We start from the raw sequence: 17,710 nt of genomic DNA on the forward strand, positions 1-17,710 counted from the left end.
CATGACAATGCATCTCCAGCACCTAGCACAGTGCTTGGCACAGAGTAGGTATCCAAACATTTCAGTGTTTGTGGGACTGATGTGCAGCAGGATTGGACACATATTCATACTACACTCATATTTGTGAAGAAAATGTCACTTCTTTCTCTATAACTGATGTGCATTTCTTAGGAACTGTCTAGGGAGGCAGGCCAGCTCCAACTTACCAGGGAAAGATAGTCCATCCTACAGACTTAAACACTGGACACATGGCCACTATACCTTGATGTTCTCAGGCTCCATCTACTTGCTCATTCTTATCCCAAACAAGGGACCCTGCATTCTTAACAAAATCCGTTGGGACTAGAAGGGGTAAAATATTCAGACTTGTTCCTTCCTCTGCAGTCTGCCCTCTGCCCCACAGCAGTGATCCTGGAGTCTCTGCCAGAGGAATTGAGAAAAACTTGCTCTCTGCAATGTCTTCTTTTAAGCTTATTGTCTTGTTATAGGTTCAAGTAAAAATCTAACTAGACAATGTTGCACAGTGACTGTTGTTCTAGCAGATATCCACTCTCCCAAGACAGGGACATCCTAAATGGGTGATACACCTTATCACAACAAGACGTACAGTTGTGGAAATACATATGGAAAAATTTGATATATTAAAAAAATTGTGTATTTTTTATATATATGTATATATAAAAGCAGTCCTTATTATTCACAGGTCCTATATTTTCAAATTTGCCTACTAGCTAACATTTCTTTAGAAGCCCCAAATCAATGTTCGCTATGAGTTATTCACAGACACATCAAAAGAGGCAAAAGAGACATGTCAAAAGCGCCTCAATGCCCACACTCCCAGGTGAAGTTAAACAAGGCTATGCTCTGCCTTGTGCTCTCAACTCTTACACTGTAAACAAGTGTCCTTTTTACGTTCTATTTAGTGACATGCTTTTTGACATGCTTTTTGAATTTTTGTGTTTTCTGGGGTGATTGCACTATATAAGGTGGTCCCTAAGGATGGTGTTCAAGTGCTGTCTAGCACTCCTAAGTGTAAGAAGGCTGGATGTGCTTACGGAGAAACTATGTGTGTTAGATAAGCACCATAATGGTGCTAGATGACCCATAATTGGTGCTACTGGCTGTGATTTCAATGTTAGTGAATCAACAATATATATTTAATAAAGTGTCTTACATATATACATACATACATACATACATACATACATATTGATCTCTTTACAAAAATGTGATTGGAGGCTTATTGGAACTTAATCTTGAATATCCCATAGGAGCAATGGCTCTGTATTCATTAATTTAGTATTTATAGTGACTTTATAGAACATAGCTACCATGAATAATGAGAATTTTTTTAAACACCCAAAATATATATTCTACATTTAGGAGGCATTTGTCATGATTTTGGCCACCTAGCATTTGAATCCCCTTCTATAATTTGGGGAATTCCTCCATATAGTTCTTGGCAAAGCAAGAGCCTACCCTCCACTTCAGAACCAGGGTATGACATGCGACCTAGGCTCTGCCAACTGGGTTCACTGACCCAGACTCTGAATCAGAGCTAGTGCCACAAGGAAGGGAGAAGATTGAGAAATAATCCAAAGCATTCCCATTGGTGGAGATGGCAGCAGTTCCAGGGGCATTGTGGAGGGGCCAGTGCTAGTAGGGTTGGCAATGCAAGCCATTGCAAGCCACTGTGCCCATAGCATCCTGCACCTGGCTCTGAGAATGCCACAGGGCACTGTTAGCGGCTGCAGAGCCTGGAGCCTAGTTTCCCATTCTGGGTCATCTGGAGATGACCCAATATCCTTTTAATAAAGTCCCTTTCTGTTTAAATTAGCCATAGTTAGTTTCTATTGTTTGCAACCAAGAATCGTGTGTGTTTGTGTATGTACATGCCCATATATATTGAGCTATTGTGTGTTTGCTTGTTTACAAGTGAATGAGTGAATGGGAATCAAGGAGTGTTGGTGAGGGAGGCTTCATGGAAGAAGAGATCACTAGGCGGATCTTGAGGGCTTGCCAGGGGAACAAAGAAGGGAAAAGTGTTCCAAGCAGTGTGGACTGCACGTGTGAAGGTATGAGGGGGAAATGAACAGCACGGCACATTTGGGACACCCTAAGGCTTTCAGCGAGGCTGGAGCATCGGGTCTGTGGAAGGTGACATTGGAAGTGGGGCAGTGAGGAGGGCCAGCTATAGGTGCTGGAGGAGAGGCAGGAATGAGGCTCTGGTCCTCTCTCTGTGGTCCCCTCAGACCCTGGAGGCATACTCTCATCCACACCCAGCACAACATGTTTTCACCTCTCAGGCCAACCAGACACACACACACACACATATGCCCACAAGGAATCAACCAAACAGATGCATTCTTGAGGGCGGAGAAAGCCAAATGGCTTCCCAGCAGTCCAGGGAAAAGGTATTGTTTATAAGAGTTCTCAGCACCATGTGAAGACATCCAGGTTCTTCTAGGGACACTGAATGAGCATGTGACTGGCTTGATGGTGGGCTTAGTCAGCTCAGGCGGCCATGGCAACATATCACAGACTGGATGGCTGAAGCAACAGAAATGTATTTCCTCATGGTCTGGAGGCTCAAGACCAAGGTGCCAGCATGGTCGGGTTCTGGTGAGGGCTCTCTTGCTGGCCTATAGACGGTGGCCTTCTCACTGTGGCCTCACATGGTAGGGAGAGAACTAGATCTCAATCTCTCTTTCTCATGTTATAGGGTCATAGTCCTGAGAGCTCAGGGTCCCAACCTTCTGACCTGACTTAACCTTAATTGCCTCCTAAGGACCCCATCTCCAGATACAATCACACTGGGAGGTTAGTGCTTCAAAATATAAGAGAGCCACTGCCCTTCGGGGAGCTTCCTTCAGGAGAACAGAGCTTGTGCTGGCTGCCCAGAGACCAGGCCCTCCTTCCAGAAACTGGCTGTGTGGCTTTGGGTGAGTCCTGTGCCCTCTCTGGAATTATCTAGAAAACGAGCAGCTCAGATTAAGCCTCAAAATTCTTTCTCTTGCTAAGATTCTGTGAGAGTCACAAGGCTCTTTGCTTTGGGTTTGGGGTGGGAAGACTTTCCCAGTCGACCGACTGAGTTCCCCCAGGAAAGGTCAGGTCAGGAAGAGTTTGGCTGTTTTCTTTCCAGCTCTTGTAATGAATGTGTTTGGCGCAGGGACTGTCTGTTGCCATGGTGAGAGCTTCCTGAGGTGCTGAGCCCCGGAGACCAGCCTCTGAGACAGCAGCAGCGGCTTGGGGGTGGGGGGCTGTTGGGAGCAGGGGAGGGGTGTCAGCAGATTCCAACTCAGGAAGAGGCCCAGAATCAACAGATTTTCTAGCAGCCCTGGCTAAAAGTAGAACTTGGGGATTTTGCAGTTCATCCAACCTCACCAACTCTATTGCTTTCTATTCATGACTTTAGTTCTCTGTTACTTGACCACAAGTACGGATCATTTCTTTTCTGCAAAAGCTGGCTCTCTTAGGCTGGAAGGTTATCAAAAATCAATCTGGGAGGAGAGATGAGTGGTGAGCAGTGTGGAGTAGAACCTCACGATGCAGGGGCACCTGGGTGGCTCAGTGGTTGAGCAATTGCCTTTGGCTCAGGTTGTGATCCTGGGGTCCTGGGATCCAGTCTTGAATCAGGCTCCCAACAGGGAGCCTGCTTCTTCCTCTGCCTATGTCTCTGCCTCTCTGTGTGTGTCTCTCGTGAATAAATAAATAAAATCTTAAAAAAAAAAAAAAAAAAGGAACCTCACAATGCAAAGCATTGTCTTGGACTAGCGGTGTTGTATCACCTGGGAGCTTGTTAGAATAGTCCTGGGCCCCATCTCAGAACCCACGAATTAGAATCTGAATGTTATCAAAGCTCCACAGGGATTTATGTGCATGTTAAAATTCCAGAAGCCCTGCTATAGTGCTAAGAATACCAGCTTAGAAGCCAGCAGACCTGGCCCTGGGGTCAGCTTTGTACTCTGCTGTGTGACTTTGGGAAAGATACCCTTGGTTCTCTGAGACCTAATTTCTGTAAATTGGAGAGGTGAAAAGAATTTTTTTCTAAGGTGCTATTACCTTCTGCTGGGAAGCTTTGCTTGGGACAGATTAGTGTTTCCTGGAGGTCTCATCTGGCTTTGAAAACCAACCATCCCAAATCATTTCCCCAGTCAACATGCAGGAATCTGGGGTATTCTGAGCTGCTAAGGAAGACAAAGACATCCAATGGTCTTCTGGAAACTGAGAAAGGATAAAAGTCCATAGGACCTTTGGTGTGATGAAACTGGAAAGTCTACACAACCAGTCAAAAGAAAACAGGCACTGATTTGGTGAGGTATGGGGGTGAGAAGGGGAGGCTGTTCCCTAAATACCAGACTCAATTCATGTCTTGCATCCCAGGACAGGTAGTTTAGCACAGTGCTTCCTAAACTGGAACATGTATCAGAATCACCTGGAAGCCCAATTAAAAGCATTGATTGCCAGACCCCACCTTGAGTTTCTGACTCAGGTGGAGCCAAGAATGTGAATGTCTAACCCAGGTGATACAGATGCTGCTGGTCCAGGGACCAAACTTTGAGGACTGTTAGCTTAGGACTTTTGAATCCACTGTCTCTGTGTAGGAGGGATTATTATCCTTACGCTCATTTTACGGATAAGGACCCTATGAATCTATAGTTGATTGGCAGGAAGACAGACTGTAGAGAAAGGTGAGGTAATTCTAGTACCAGTTTCAGTGTGTGGGGGGAGGGTAGGATGGTGAGGGGGGAGTGTTTCCCCACACCATCAAGCAATTCTTCAACACCAGCTACATATCCTACAATTCAACTCAGTTCTGACACTATCTACCTGGAGATAGAGTCAGATTCCACAGGTAACGTGCTCAGTCATAGAAGGCTGCCCACCTTACCTCTACACCGACCGACTGCGGATTGGAGGTTCCAACAACTCCTTCCTTGAGTTTGATTAATTTGCTAGCGTGGCTCACAGGACTCAGAGAACTATTTACGAACTAGAGATTACCAGTTTATTATGCAATGATGTAACTCAGGCACAGCCTTGTGGAATGGATGCATGAGGCAAGATCTGGGGAAGGTCTTGGGACTTCCTCTTTGAGCCCATGCTATTCTCCCTCAAACCTCCATGTACTCACCAACCCAGAAGCTCTCTGAACCCTGTCTTTTGAGGTTTTCATGGAGGTTTCATTGCATAGGCATGATTGATGAGATCATTGCCCATTGGAGATTGATTCAGCCTCCAGCCCCTTTCGCTTCCCCGGAGGTCAGGGGGATGGGACAGAAAGTTCCAACTCTCTAATCACATGATTGGTTCTCCTGGCAACCAGCCCCCATCCTTAGAGTAGGTCCAAAAGCCATCTCATTAACATAACAAAAGACACCTTCACCACTGTCATCACTTAGGAAATTCCAAGTGTTTTAAGAGCACTGTGCCAGAAATGAAGGCAAAGACCAAATATATGTTATAAATCACAATATGGCAGGAGGAAAAGGCAGAAACACAGCCAATGTTAGCATGCGAAGTTGGGTGGCTGTCCTTACTCAGAAGTCAATAAAGGAGCAGGGATCAGCCTAAGAATGGGCCAAGGACAGCTGTCCAGGCATGACAGCTGGAGTGCCCAGGGGCTCAGTCCCAGGAAGAAGGCAGATGCTGGGACACAGGGGTCTGGCAGCCAGGCTGAGCATGCTGGGAGCTCTCCAGCCCCAAGAAGGATGAGCCCTGGAAATCCCCCTCACTGGGCTGAGGATGCAGGTGGGAAGCACTGAGGAGCTTGGCAGCCCATGACTTCAAGTCTCTCCAAGTCAGGAGCAGTGGGTGGGGAGGGAACCAGAAATGATAAGACACAGTTGTGCTGAGCACAGACTGGGTTGGTGCTACTCCTAGGCTCAGTCACTGGGGAAAGCCACAAGTTAGCTCTGCTGCCCAGGAATAAGCTTCCCTTTGTTGTCTTCCCAGGGGTGGAAGCCTGTGAATCCTGCTAGCAGCTGACAACTGGGGTTACTCACCTGTCAAGGCCAGAAAACCTGCACTGTGCCAGGCTCATGGGGAAGTGAGGAGGGAGGTATTTCTGGAATCCAGATGGAGCTCCATACAGCAGGGCAGCTTTCTGAACCTCAGTCTTTTTGTTCACCAGAAGTGGGCACACAAACCCTTTAGAGGTAAAGGTACCTTACAGACCACTTAGTTTACTCCTTATTTTAAAGATGTGGTCAGTACATTTGGGACTGCCTCTCTGTCTGCAACTCCTGTTCCTTAGCTTCTGCTGAAAAGGGCAGCCCAAGGCAGCCATGTTTGTATCAGGTGATTCATCGTTCTTTCCTGGCCATCTCTGTTTGGATGAGAACTAGTCACCTGACCCAAGAGGAACCAATCTATTGGCTGGCCAATGACCAATCGATTCAATCTCTTGAAAATTTGAATTTAGAGAGTCAGTCATTCATTTTTGGGTCCTGGAATTGGAAAGGGCTGGAGTGGTTATGTTAGGCCATTCTGAGCAAACAGGAGGTGAGGGAAAGGAGAAGGCAGGCAGGGAAGGAAGGAGGAAAGGGAAAAATCCAACACCTCCAATTGGATGTTTCACAGGAGCCATAAAACCATTATGCGAAGAACCAAACTTCCTCCAACAGTCTGTTTCTCTTCCCACCGTCAATAGCTCAGTGAAAGGCACCACCACCCATCCAATTAAGCAAACCAGAAATGTTGGAGTCACTGCTGTCACCTCCTTCTCATTCACAACATTCAATCAATCATTGCATCTTGTTTTTACTTCCTTAATATCTCTCAAGCCTTGCTTCTCTCCCTCACTCCTAGTACTCCCCTAGACAGGACAGCATGATCACTTGCCTGGAGCTCTGCAATGGCCTCCCCACATTCCCTGGAATCTTTCCACTCTATATTCCCTGTATAGCCATCAATCTTTTAAACATGCAAATTTGATATCACTCTCCCACCAGAGAGGGCACAGGCCCCACATGATCTGCCCCTGACTCTCTTTCTAACTCTCTTGCCTCTCACTACACCATTCTCTGCACTCCAGCCACACTGGCATCCTTACAGTTCTCTAATCTAGAATACTCTTCCCTCCCTCTTCTACCTACTACCTGAAAATGGATCCTTTACAGAGTATAAGAGTGAAGATGGAGAGAGAATTTGAGCCCTTGATCACACTGTACCTGAAGCTAGCATGACACTTGCAAATTCCCCTTCTTTTAATCTAATGTGAATTGGAGTTTCAGTCATTCACAATGCAAAGAACCTTGACTTAGTTTGCCTCCTCTGCTCTGAGCTCCTAGACTTGAGGCTTCTGCCTTATTCTTCTTCATATCTCCAGTGTCTTAAAGAAGACCTGGCATTCAGCACTCAAATATTTCTTGAATGATGAACCTAAGTAGTGATGCTAAAGATTGTACTGTAGAAGAAGAACCAGATAGAAGCAGAGGGAGGCATAGAGAAGAGGACCCTCTGCCTGCTTTGAGTGAGCCAACCAAGGAGAGATATCCTTGTGATCAAAGATTCAAGACTCTACAGGGATCCAGCTTGACTTCTTCCCAGTTATCTCTCAGAGGTCACCCAGTCCCTCCTCTGGCTCCAAAGGGGACTATGTTCCCACCATCCATCTTCTTACAAATTGCCAGATCAAAGCCTAACCAGACAAGGTGAAAGCATCTCAGTTTAGTAGCTTCCAAAAAAACCGCTGAACTTAGAAAGCAAAAGAGAAAACCAGAGCCCAAGCCCAACTCTAACCCTTCCTAGGTGGGGCTCTTAGCTTCCCTATCAGTATATTCAGGGTAATGAGATCTGAATCACCCTCTGCCCAGGGTTGACCTGAGATGTATGTGAGTATGAGTTTTAGATGCTATTCTATTATTGCTGTTATCATGTCCTTATATGGTAATAATGCTAAGTTTTCTTAAAACACCACAAAATAGGATCTGCTGTTTACAATAATGAAAAGTGTGTCATTTCAAGACATTCAGAATGAACAGGTGACATACTGGGGTTGAATGATTGATAGAATCTTTTCCCTTAAAATCACTTAAGTAACTGCTTATTCATCAAGAGTACTCCTGCATTATGTTTTAGGACTTTAGGACCTTTATCAAGATTGCCTGAAAGTTCCTTTCAAAGTTTCATCTGAGCCTCACCAAGTTAGATAGTTCTCTTTACTGACTTGTACCCATAGTGCAGATAGAAAACTCAAGCTGGAACAGAGAAGGAAAAAAGAAACTTAAAAAATAAAATAAAATAAAATTATGTGAGCTGTGCAATGCCTTTCCCTTCCTTAACAGCCCATTGCATCCTTTTCAACACCACTGTGGGAAGCCAAAGAAAAAACTGTGCCCCCCCCCCCCCCCCTGCCAACCTACCCACCTGGCCAGACACAGACCTCCCCTGGAGAATCTCTCTGGTTGTTACTAGAGTCATTTCAATTTGTAGTCATACACCAAAAAGGGTAAGGGGGGTACAAGGCCAATCAGGGGAAGGTGAAGACTTGGTAGGATCATCTAGCAAGAGAATGAGATACCATTTTCATCTATCGAAGTGACACACTGAAAAAAAGCTATAATGCTTACTAGTGGTGACAAGGTGGTAAGATGTGCCACCCATGCTTTGGTGATGTCTACAAAGAGCCTAAAACTGTTCATAGTTTTTGACCCATTAATCCTGCACTTCAGAAATTTGTGAACACGAAGATATTCATGGCAGTATTATTTTATAATGGCTCACCTACATCTCTAGGTTTTGGGGGCTTCTTTCATGTTCATGGCTCTCATATGGACAAGGCTCACTACTGAGTGTTGGGCTCAAGAGCTGTGTCAGGCTAAGTCCTCTCCTCATTCTAGTGGAGGGGGCTGGGGTGGTCCCAGCTTCAGCCTGGGCTATGTTCCTGCTGCAGTGTAGACCTGCCTGGTGTCTGATATATGGATGGGACAGACCCACCCAGGACTCTACCCAAGTAGAGAATTCAACAAAACAGAAAAAGAGGCAAGCCCATCCAAGTCTGCTTAGGCATCAAACCTCAGGGGTCAGAGGGGAGGGGTGACTCTGAGTCTTGCTTGAATCCCAGGCAGAGACAGGACTGCAAATAAACACTGAAAGAGCTATCTGAAACCTCTGAATGACACTAGTCCAAAAAGCCACTCTTCTTAGATCTGTATCTTAAAATGTTCTACAAAATATGGAACAATGCATTGTCATTTCTATGCAGAACTCAGTGTGCTTCTGCCCTAGCAGGTGGCTTAGCAATGGATCCTAGGCCTCTCCATCCTTGAGCCATGAAGGCCTCAAGTGTCTGACACCGATATTGATGAACACCTTGAGGGATGCCACTGAGACTCCAAAAAAGAAAGACAGACTGGAGGTCCTGCAATTTTGCATGAAAACCAGGAAAATACTGCTAATTACAAACAAAGTGACAGTCACCCAGGGAAAACATGAATAAATATATCCCAAACTCTGGGAGTTTTACTGTCGCAAAGTACTTTTATGACCATCTTTTGATTCTTAAAATAAAGGGTTCTTCCTTTTACATAAGGAAATAAGCCTGAGACTACTTTCCTCACCCAAGATCATCTCATGGCTATTGGCACAGTCCAGCATCTCTGGTCCATTTTCCTATGACACAGAATTTACCCTGGACCCGGCCTTAGGGGAGAGGCTCCGGTAGACGCTGTGATCTTCAGCACAGGGTAACCCTCAATAAGCAAGGCTACCTACTATTTCCTCCCTTTATCTCCCAGTGCCTTCTCTTCTCCTTCCTTGGTAGGGCACCCCGGCCTGCATATCAGCACGAGTTTCCCTTCCCTGCTTCTGCCCTCAGGAGACACAGAGAGTAGAAAAGGGCCTGGACCTGGACCAGACCTCCCACAAACCATCCAGAGTATATTTCCAGGGCTTGATGATAAAGGAGTCACAACTTAACCTGGAACATGATCCCCAGACAAGCCTTAGATACTTCTTTGTTGCCTTGATTTGAAGAGCCTTGGATCGGCCAATTATCGTCCCCCAGAGGCTATGCCTCTGCTTTCTCTGGTGGGAGGGGAAAGGTGGGAATAGAATCCAGGCTCAGCTGACCAGGAATAGAAGTGGGTTGGGTAATGGACCTACTGTGTCCTGAATACAATGCTAGACATTTCACAGATATAACCCATGAGGTCAGTTTCATCACTATAAATTTCTAGATGAAGAAAGTGACCCTCATGAGTAATTCTTAGAGTTCTGTTTCTAGTAATGGCAGAGAAGCTCCCACTAGACCACAAATAACTATGAACTCTGGACAAAGATTTAAAACAAAACACTGGAAAATAATCAGAAGCACGCAAAAACCAGGAGTCTACTTTTACCAGTAGACTGGAGATGACAGAAGCAAATCAGAGACCCCAGAAATAGATCAATAGAAAAGATCCAATGCGAAGAATAAAATAGACCTAGGAAAAGAGAATAAAGCCTCAGGGACTTGTAGGGACAATCGTAAAAGGTCTACCATTTGTGTAATTTTAGTCCAAGAAGGAAAAGAGAGAGAGAATAGAAGCGGGGAAAAAAAAAAAAAAAAGATTTGAGGAATTAGTAGCTGAAATTTCCCCATTTTGGTGAAAGACATAAACTTCTAAACCCAAACATCTTTATGAATCCCAAGCAGAATAAGTACACAACACACACCTAGACATATAATTAAACTATCAAAAAACAAACACAAAGAGAAAAATTTGAAAACAACCAGAGAAAAAAATAATCTCATACAGAGGAAGAAATATAAATATCACTGACTTCTCATCAGAAAGAATGGAGGCGGGCAGCCTGGGTGGCTCAGTGGTTTCATGCCATCTCCAGCCCAGGACGTGATCCTGGAGACCCGGGATCGAGTCCCACATTGGGATCGTCGGGCTCCCTGCGTGGAGCCTGCTTCTCCCTCTGCCTGTGCCTCTGCCTCTCTGTCTCTCATGAATAAATAAACAAAATTAAAAGAAAGAAAGAAAGAAAGAAAGAAAGAAAGAAAGAAAGAAAGAAAGAAAGAAAGCCAGAAGATAGTGGGACACATCTTTATTTATTTTTTATTTGAGAGAGAGAGACAGAGCACAAGCAAGGGGACGGGGGCGGGGGTGCAGAGGGAAAGGAGAAGCAGACTCCTTACTGAGCAGGGAGCTCAATGTGGGGCTGGATCCCAGGATTCTGAGAACATGACCTGAGCCAAAGGCAGATGCTAAACTGACTGAGCCACCCAGGTATCCCAAGGATGATATCTGTAAAGTACTGGGTGGAAAAAACCTGTCAACTCAGAATTTTGTATCCATGAAAAATAACTTTCAAAATTGAAAATGAAACCAAAACATGTTCAGGCAAATGAAAACCAAGAAAATTCCTCACCAGTAGACCTGCCCAAGAGAAATTCTAAAGGCAGTTCTTCAGATGGAGGAGACATTCCACCAAACCAGATTATGAGGAAGAAACAAAGAATGTGAGAAATGGCAAAATTATGGTTGAATATAAAAGACCACTTTCCCTCTTTTTAAAGTGCATGTGACTATTTAAAGCAACAATTGTAAATTGTAGGGTTTGTAGTGTCTGTGGGGTGATATGTATACAACAATTACATGTCACATAAAGAATGGGGAGGTCGGGGATCCCTGGGTGGCGCAGCGGTTTGGCGCCTGCCTTTGAGCCAGGATCGAATCCCACGTCGGGCTCCCGGTGCATGGAGCCTGCTTCTCCCTCTGCCTGTGTCTCTGCCTCTTTCTCTTTCTCTCTCTGTGACTATCATAAATAAATAAAAATTAAAAAGTATATATATAAAGAATGGGGAGGTCGTGGCTAATGGACCCATCAAGTTGCAAGGTTTTTATATTTTAGGAGAACACAGGTAGCTTGCCACTGTCCTGCAGTCAGGAGGTAGCAGAGCAAAGGATGACTCATGTCCAAATCCCAACCTGTTTCTTCTATATCAGACCCACTGAGTGGGTAAGGAGGAGGAAGCAACATAGGATAGAGTGTGACAGCCTCAAGTAGCCTCAGGGTTCAACAGCTGCTACACCCGGAGGATTCCCAGGCCCTGGAGTCTGACCCAGTGGATAACCGGGCCATATGTGCCAGGGCAGGGATGGGGTGGCAGGGATGGGGCCTCAGAGCGACGCCAGAGCAAAGCACCAGACTCTCATCAAGGCTTGAAGTCAGTTCTTGCGTGTGAGCAGATGCACCTGTGAAGAGGTGACCTCCAAGAGGTTAGGAAGGTGTCCACTGCCACAGTGAATCCTGACCCGACGCCCTGGCCAGGAAGTGGCTAATTCTCCCTGGACATCACCTTTCCAGCTATCCAGGCTCACCGAGGCCTCTGCAGAAGAGCTGGGACAAAGCAGGTCAGAATTTTCGTGGGGGGAATGGGGGCAGGCCAAGGGTGTCCCTCCAGCACTGCAGAGTCTGCCTCCTAGAGCCTGGGAAACCTGTCCCCTCCTTCCATTCATGCGGGGTACCTAGATAAAGCCATAAAACCTGGACTCCGGACCCAACACCCCAGAACCAGCCCCACGTGTCTGCTGCTCACCAGCGCTTACAGGGCTGGGAGGCACCCTGCTCCTCAGTGTCTGAGCTCTGGGTGCCCCTTTGAGCATCTAGATCCTGCCATGCCATCTTCTTCCCCTGTTGTCCCCACCACCCTAGAGGTGAGAGCTGCCTTCTACAGTTATTTTCTCTGGATTTTCCTCAGTGTCCCCTTGCTTCTTTTGTTGTGTGTAACCAATTCCTTCAATTTCCTCTGTTGGGGCGCCTGGGTGGCTCAGTTGGTTAAGCATCTGACTTAATTTTGGCTCAGATCATGAGATTGGGCCCTGCATCAGGCTCTGCACTCAGTGGGGCATCTGCTTGAGATTCTCTCCCTCTACCCCCCCCCCACTCACTTACTCTCTCTCTCTCAAAATAAATAAATCCTTAAAAAAAATGAATAAATAAATTTCCTCTGCTGAACTTCTGCATGATTTCTGTTTTCCTGGCAGGCTCCTGCTGCTATGGAAAGAAACAGAGGTGCTTCTCCCAGGAGCCTGCTATGGTTCACAGGAGACAGTGTGGGACAGAGGGAAGGACATGGGCTTGGGGCCATGATGGGCCTAAGTCCAAACTCCAGCTCTACTTACTCCCTGAGTGACTGGGGGCAAGCCTCAGTTTCTCCGAGTTTCTCTACACCTCAGTTTCTTCGCTTGAAATCGGGCCGATAACACAAACCTGATTAGAGACAAAAGCCACAATTTGAACTAAATCAGGCAAAAGGGTGAGATAATTTTGGAAAGTTTCCAGAAAAAGAGCTATCAATTGCAAAGGGTGAGAAAGCAGGGGAGAGCTTGCCTCATGTTTGACGGGAACCAGGACTCCCAGTATACGGGGGATCTCTCTCTGCTTCTGTTTGTGGACCTGATTCGTACCATGTAGGAGAGGAAAGTGGCCCCAAGTAGCTTCCAGACTCTCACCTTCACAGGTTTGCTCACATAAGAGAGGACTCCTCCTGCTAGGCCCTGCTCAGTAGTTCAGGTAAAAACCCCCACCTGTGCCACCTCTCAAATGCCTGAGGATGCTTCCCGATTTATTCCTTTGGTAGAGACATAGAAAGCCAGTGTTAAAACACCAAGTATAGGGGCACCTGGGTGGCTCAGTGGTTGAGCACCTGCCTTCAGCCCAAGGAGTGATCCTGGAGTCCTGGGATCGAGTCCCACATCAGGCTTCTTGCATGGAGCCTGCTTCTCCCTCTGCCTGTATCTCTGCCCCTCTCTGTGTCTCTCATGAACAAATAACATCTAAAAAAAACAAACTGCCAAGTATACAAGGTCATTATCAGCCAACAATAAGCAGCCTGGGCTTCGCCCCAGGTTTTCTGTGGGAACCTATTGAGTCACTTTCCCTTTCTGAGCCTCAGTCTCTCCCTCTGTCAAGTGGGTACACCAGCTCCATGATTGTGAGAGTCAAGAGTGGCAATGAAGACAGACTTTAACATCCATGTGACGCTCTGTTCATAAGAGGGGTGGACAGCTGGGGTTTATCCCAGGTGGAGAAACTAGTGCTACCAGCAGAGGGTGGGAGCCAGAGGAAAGGAAGCATAACAACAGGCTTAGAAAAGTAGCAGAGCTCATACAGCAGGTAAGCCGTACTGGCCCAGAGAAGAAGGACGTGCCCCCTGGAGAGAATATCTCAGTCTGGAGAACTCACCTCTACAGGATCAAAACGAGACCGTCCTTCTGACATGGTGACCTTGCTCTGGCACTTCTCTAGTCCTACCGCTGCTTGACCCTTCAGCCACGCTAAATTATTCACAGTCTCCTGAATATATCACTGTTTTACCTCAATGTCTTTGCAAAAACTGTTTCACTGTCCTCCTGGAAAACTCCTACACATCCCTCAAAGCCCATTTCAGACATTTCCTCTGTGAAGTCCTGTTTCTTAGAAGCAGACCCTCCTTGCCCCATTCACCAAGGTTGATTACCCCCCTCTTTCTTTGTACACCAGTGTGCCTAATACTTCCTGCAAGACAGATGTGGCTCTCAGCCCTCTTTTGTGGATCTGCTGCATCAGGATCACCTCAGAAGTGATCTCAAAATATTCAGGCCCAACCCACCCCCATCCTATGAGAATTTGACTCAGGGAGTCTAGGATGGGGCCAGGTATCAGAAGTTTAAGTTGGTTGTAATGCTCAGTCAGGAGTAGGGGGCTTGCTGGGGTGTGAACTTTGAAAGAAGAGTTTTCTGCTATATACCAGGGCCCAGCTCAGAAGAGTGCTGAGTGACTATGGAAGGAGGGAGGGAAAGAGGAAAAGTGAGTAGAGGAAGCAGTGGGAGGATGAACATGGGTATGATCAGGGATGGGCAGGCAGGAAGGGGCAGGAGGCAAGGGGTCTCACAGGCGAAACTTCTGGATGATTTCTGCCTCATGTCTTGCTGGATATTGGTAAAGACACCAGTTCTGGAGTCAGACGTGACAGTGTTTGAGGCCTGGTTCCGCCACTCACTAGCTGTGTGTGCCTCCACCCCTGTTTCTCTGCCTACCGGCAGTTGTGGCCATAACCTACCTGCCTCATGACAACGTTTGGAGAATCCAGAAGGGCCTTGGAGTCCTGTGTTCTTTAAGCGTTCCTGTGCATGCACCTCACCTGGAGATCTCGTGAAAATGTGGTTTCTGACTTGTTGATGTATGGTCTGGAGCCGGAGAGTCTTCAGTTCAATCTCCCAGATGGTGTTGGAGCTGAGGGTCTGTGGGCCAACTCTGAGCCGCAGGGCTACGGAACACACAAACCAGCTAGGCTCCCTCTCAGGCTACCGCCCTGTTCCTCTGCAACAGAATGGGCAGCAGGCCACGCGTGCCCCTGACCTGAGTGCTCTGTGTGTGCAGGCCCTGTGCTCCACACGGAGCAAAGGGAGGCTCCTGCCTGCTCAGCGCTGGACCAGCAGTGACCGAGCTACTAAAACCATCCTGTAGGGAGTCCTGCTGCTGCAGTAACCAATCGCCACAAACGCAGTGGCTTACAACAGGAATGTATTCTCTTAGGGTTCTGGAGGTCAGAATATGAAATGAGTCTTAAAGAACTCAAGGTGTTGGAAAGGGCCCCTTCCTTCCGGAGGCTCCAGGGGAGAATCTATTCCCTAACTCTCCCAGATTCTAGAGGCTTCTGGCATACCTGGGCTTGTGGCTGTGCCACTCCAAGCTTTGTTTCTACCATCCCATTGTCTTATCCTCTTTCTGACCCTCCCGTGTCCTTATAAGGACCCCTGTGGATACACTGGGCCCACCCACATAATCTGGGATAATCGTCCCAAGTCAAAACCTTTACATTTATCAGCACCTGCAAAATCCATTTTACCATGTCAAGTAACAAAGTCACATGTTCTGGAGAAGAGGATGTAGACACCTTTGGGGGGCGTTACCCTGCCTACCACAATGACTGGGTATATCATCAGAACTTCCTAAGTCAGACCCTGACAGCAGCTCCTAGGCTGTTCATCTCCAGAGATCAAGCCCCTCGTCACGGTCCCTTCAAGATCCGGGCTCTAGGCCAGAAGAGCGACTTCTTCCACTGGCCATTTCTTAGTCTGACCCTCCCTGTCCTGTGCATTGACTTCTCGAGTGTCAGAGGCTGAAGGGCCAGGGCCAAGATCATGCTATTTCCCCAAGCCCAGGGCACACAGCTCATAAGAGCCAGGGAAGAGGTAACCTCTTGGCAGCAAAGAAGAAAACTGGCAGGAGGGCCAGACAAAAGCAGTCAGAGCACTGGCCAAGGAGGAAGAGTGGATAGTCATTGGAAAGGAAAAGAAAACTAACAAATCCAGCGCTGCTTTTCCCTAAAACAGTGACTCCCTTGGCCCCACAGACCCTGCCACACTGGTGTGAACTGAGTGTGAATCACTTGATGGCCACATGTCCTGAGCCCATTAATGGCTCCTTGGAGCAAGTGGAGTGACAGGTGCCCGTTCCCACCAAGTAGTCAGAGAATGGGCCCACAGAGCAAACCGAGGCATGCTTTGGCCTGTCCACCATGTCCAAGAGTGCAAAGACTGTGCTTTGGACTTAGAGGTAGGAGGACCAACCATCCGGATTTTCCTGAAACGGAGGGCTTTCCTAGGAAGATGGGGGTAAGTTGGCCCCACAGACCCCAGCAGTGGGCTTGGCTCCTGTTCACCCTCCAACCCCATCAGCTGGCAGGTTTCGGAGCTGTTAAGAAAGACTATCTGCGCGAAGCAATGTCTGCAGGTCCAGACGGAACTAAGGGGCCCTTGCAATTGTGGCTGCTGAGTCACACCTGTTCCAGGCAGGGCTGATTCAAGAGCTTGGTTTTCCTTGTCACTAAGAAGATGGAGGGTGGGCTCAGGTTGGAAAGAGGAAGGGAGGAACAGGTCCCCAAATTTATTTTTTTTTAATTTTTATTTATTTATGATAGTCACAGAGAGAGAGAGGCGCAGAGACACAGGCAGAGGGAGAAGCAGGCTCCATGCACCGGGAGCCCGACGTGGGATTCGATCCCGGGTCTCCAGGATCGTGCCCTGGGCCAAAGGCAGGTGCCAAACCGCTGTGCCACCCAGGGATCCCAAGTCCCCAAATTTAATACTACTCCACTGCCTACTCAGAAGCCTGCAATAGAGGCATGCCTGTCCAAGGTCAAGGATACTCGTGTGGGGGCACAGGATGTGCTGCTGGAAGTGTGGGGTGCTGCATGCTGGGGTTAGACAGACCCTGGATACCCTGCTTCCCGGCCGAGCAATCCTGAGCTGAGCCCTGAGTGAGCCCCTGGCATCTCTGAGCCTGTTTTCTCACCAGGAAGAGATTAATGAGACCCCCTACACAGAGTTAAGATGAACAGTAAACAACCAACATGTGAATTTGCCTTCTACGCAGGAGGGGAGGTGGCTCCCATCCTGACCAAGGTCAGTAGGAAAACAAATTAGCAACCAGAGGCTGCCTGGTGAGCTGTGAATTAGAACAAAGGGAGCAGGACAAACCCAGGGCTTTCACCCAAGCTCAGGACCCAGGGCCGGTCCCTCCCTCCCAGCTGTTCCTTCTTCAGGATTTCTCACCCGTCCCTGGCACTCCCATCCTTCCAGCATTACCTCATATTGGCTGTGTTACAGATGATTTAGATCCTGGTTCCATTATATGACACACAAACACTCTGCTACATTTAAAAAAGAAAAAAATTTTTTAACATAAGTGATCTCATTTGACCGTCCCAGCAACCTTTTGGAAATAG

General features: G+C 47.2%; 1 protein-coding gene and 1 long non-coding RNA gene across 5 annotated transcripts in view; one reads left to right on the plus strand and one right to left on the minus strand.

Annotated features, from left to right (window-relative positions):
* Positions 1–17,710, minus strand: part of LOC144286077 (uncharacterized) — a 184,909-nt gene that overhangs the window by 50,029 nt on the left and 117,170 nt on the right. The gene's annotated exons all lie outside the window — the stretch shown is intronic.
* LOC144286073 (uncharacterized) lies at positions 3,894–10,787 on the plus strand. The gene is made up of 3 exons (XR_013354169.1): positions 3,894–4,318; positions 5,956–6,158; positions 9,235–10,787. It is a non-coding gene; the product is annotated as an uncharacterized LOC144286073 (long non-coding RNA).

The sequence above is a fragment of the Canis aureus genome, chromosome 16, assembly GCF_053574225.1.
Source record: "Canis aureus isolate CA01 chromosome 16, VMU_Caureus_v.1.0, whole genome shotgun sequence".
NCBI lineage: Eukaryota > Metazoa > Chordata > Mammalia > Carnivora > Canidae > Canis > Canis aureus.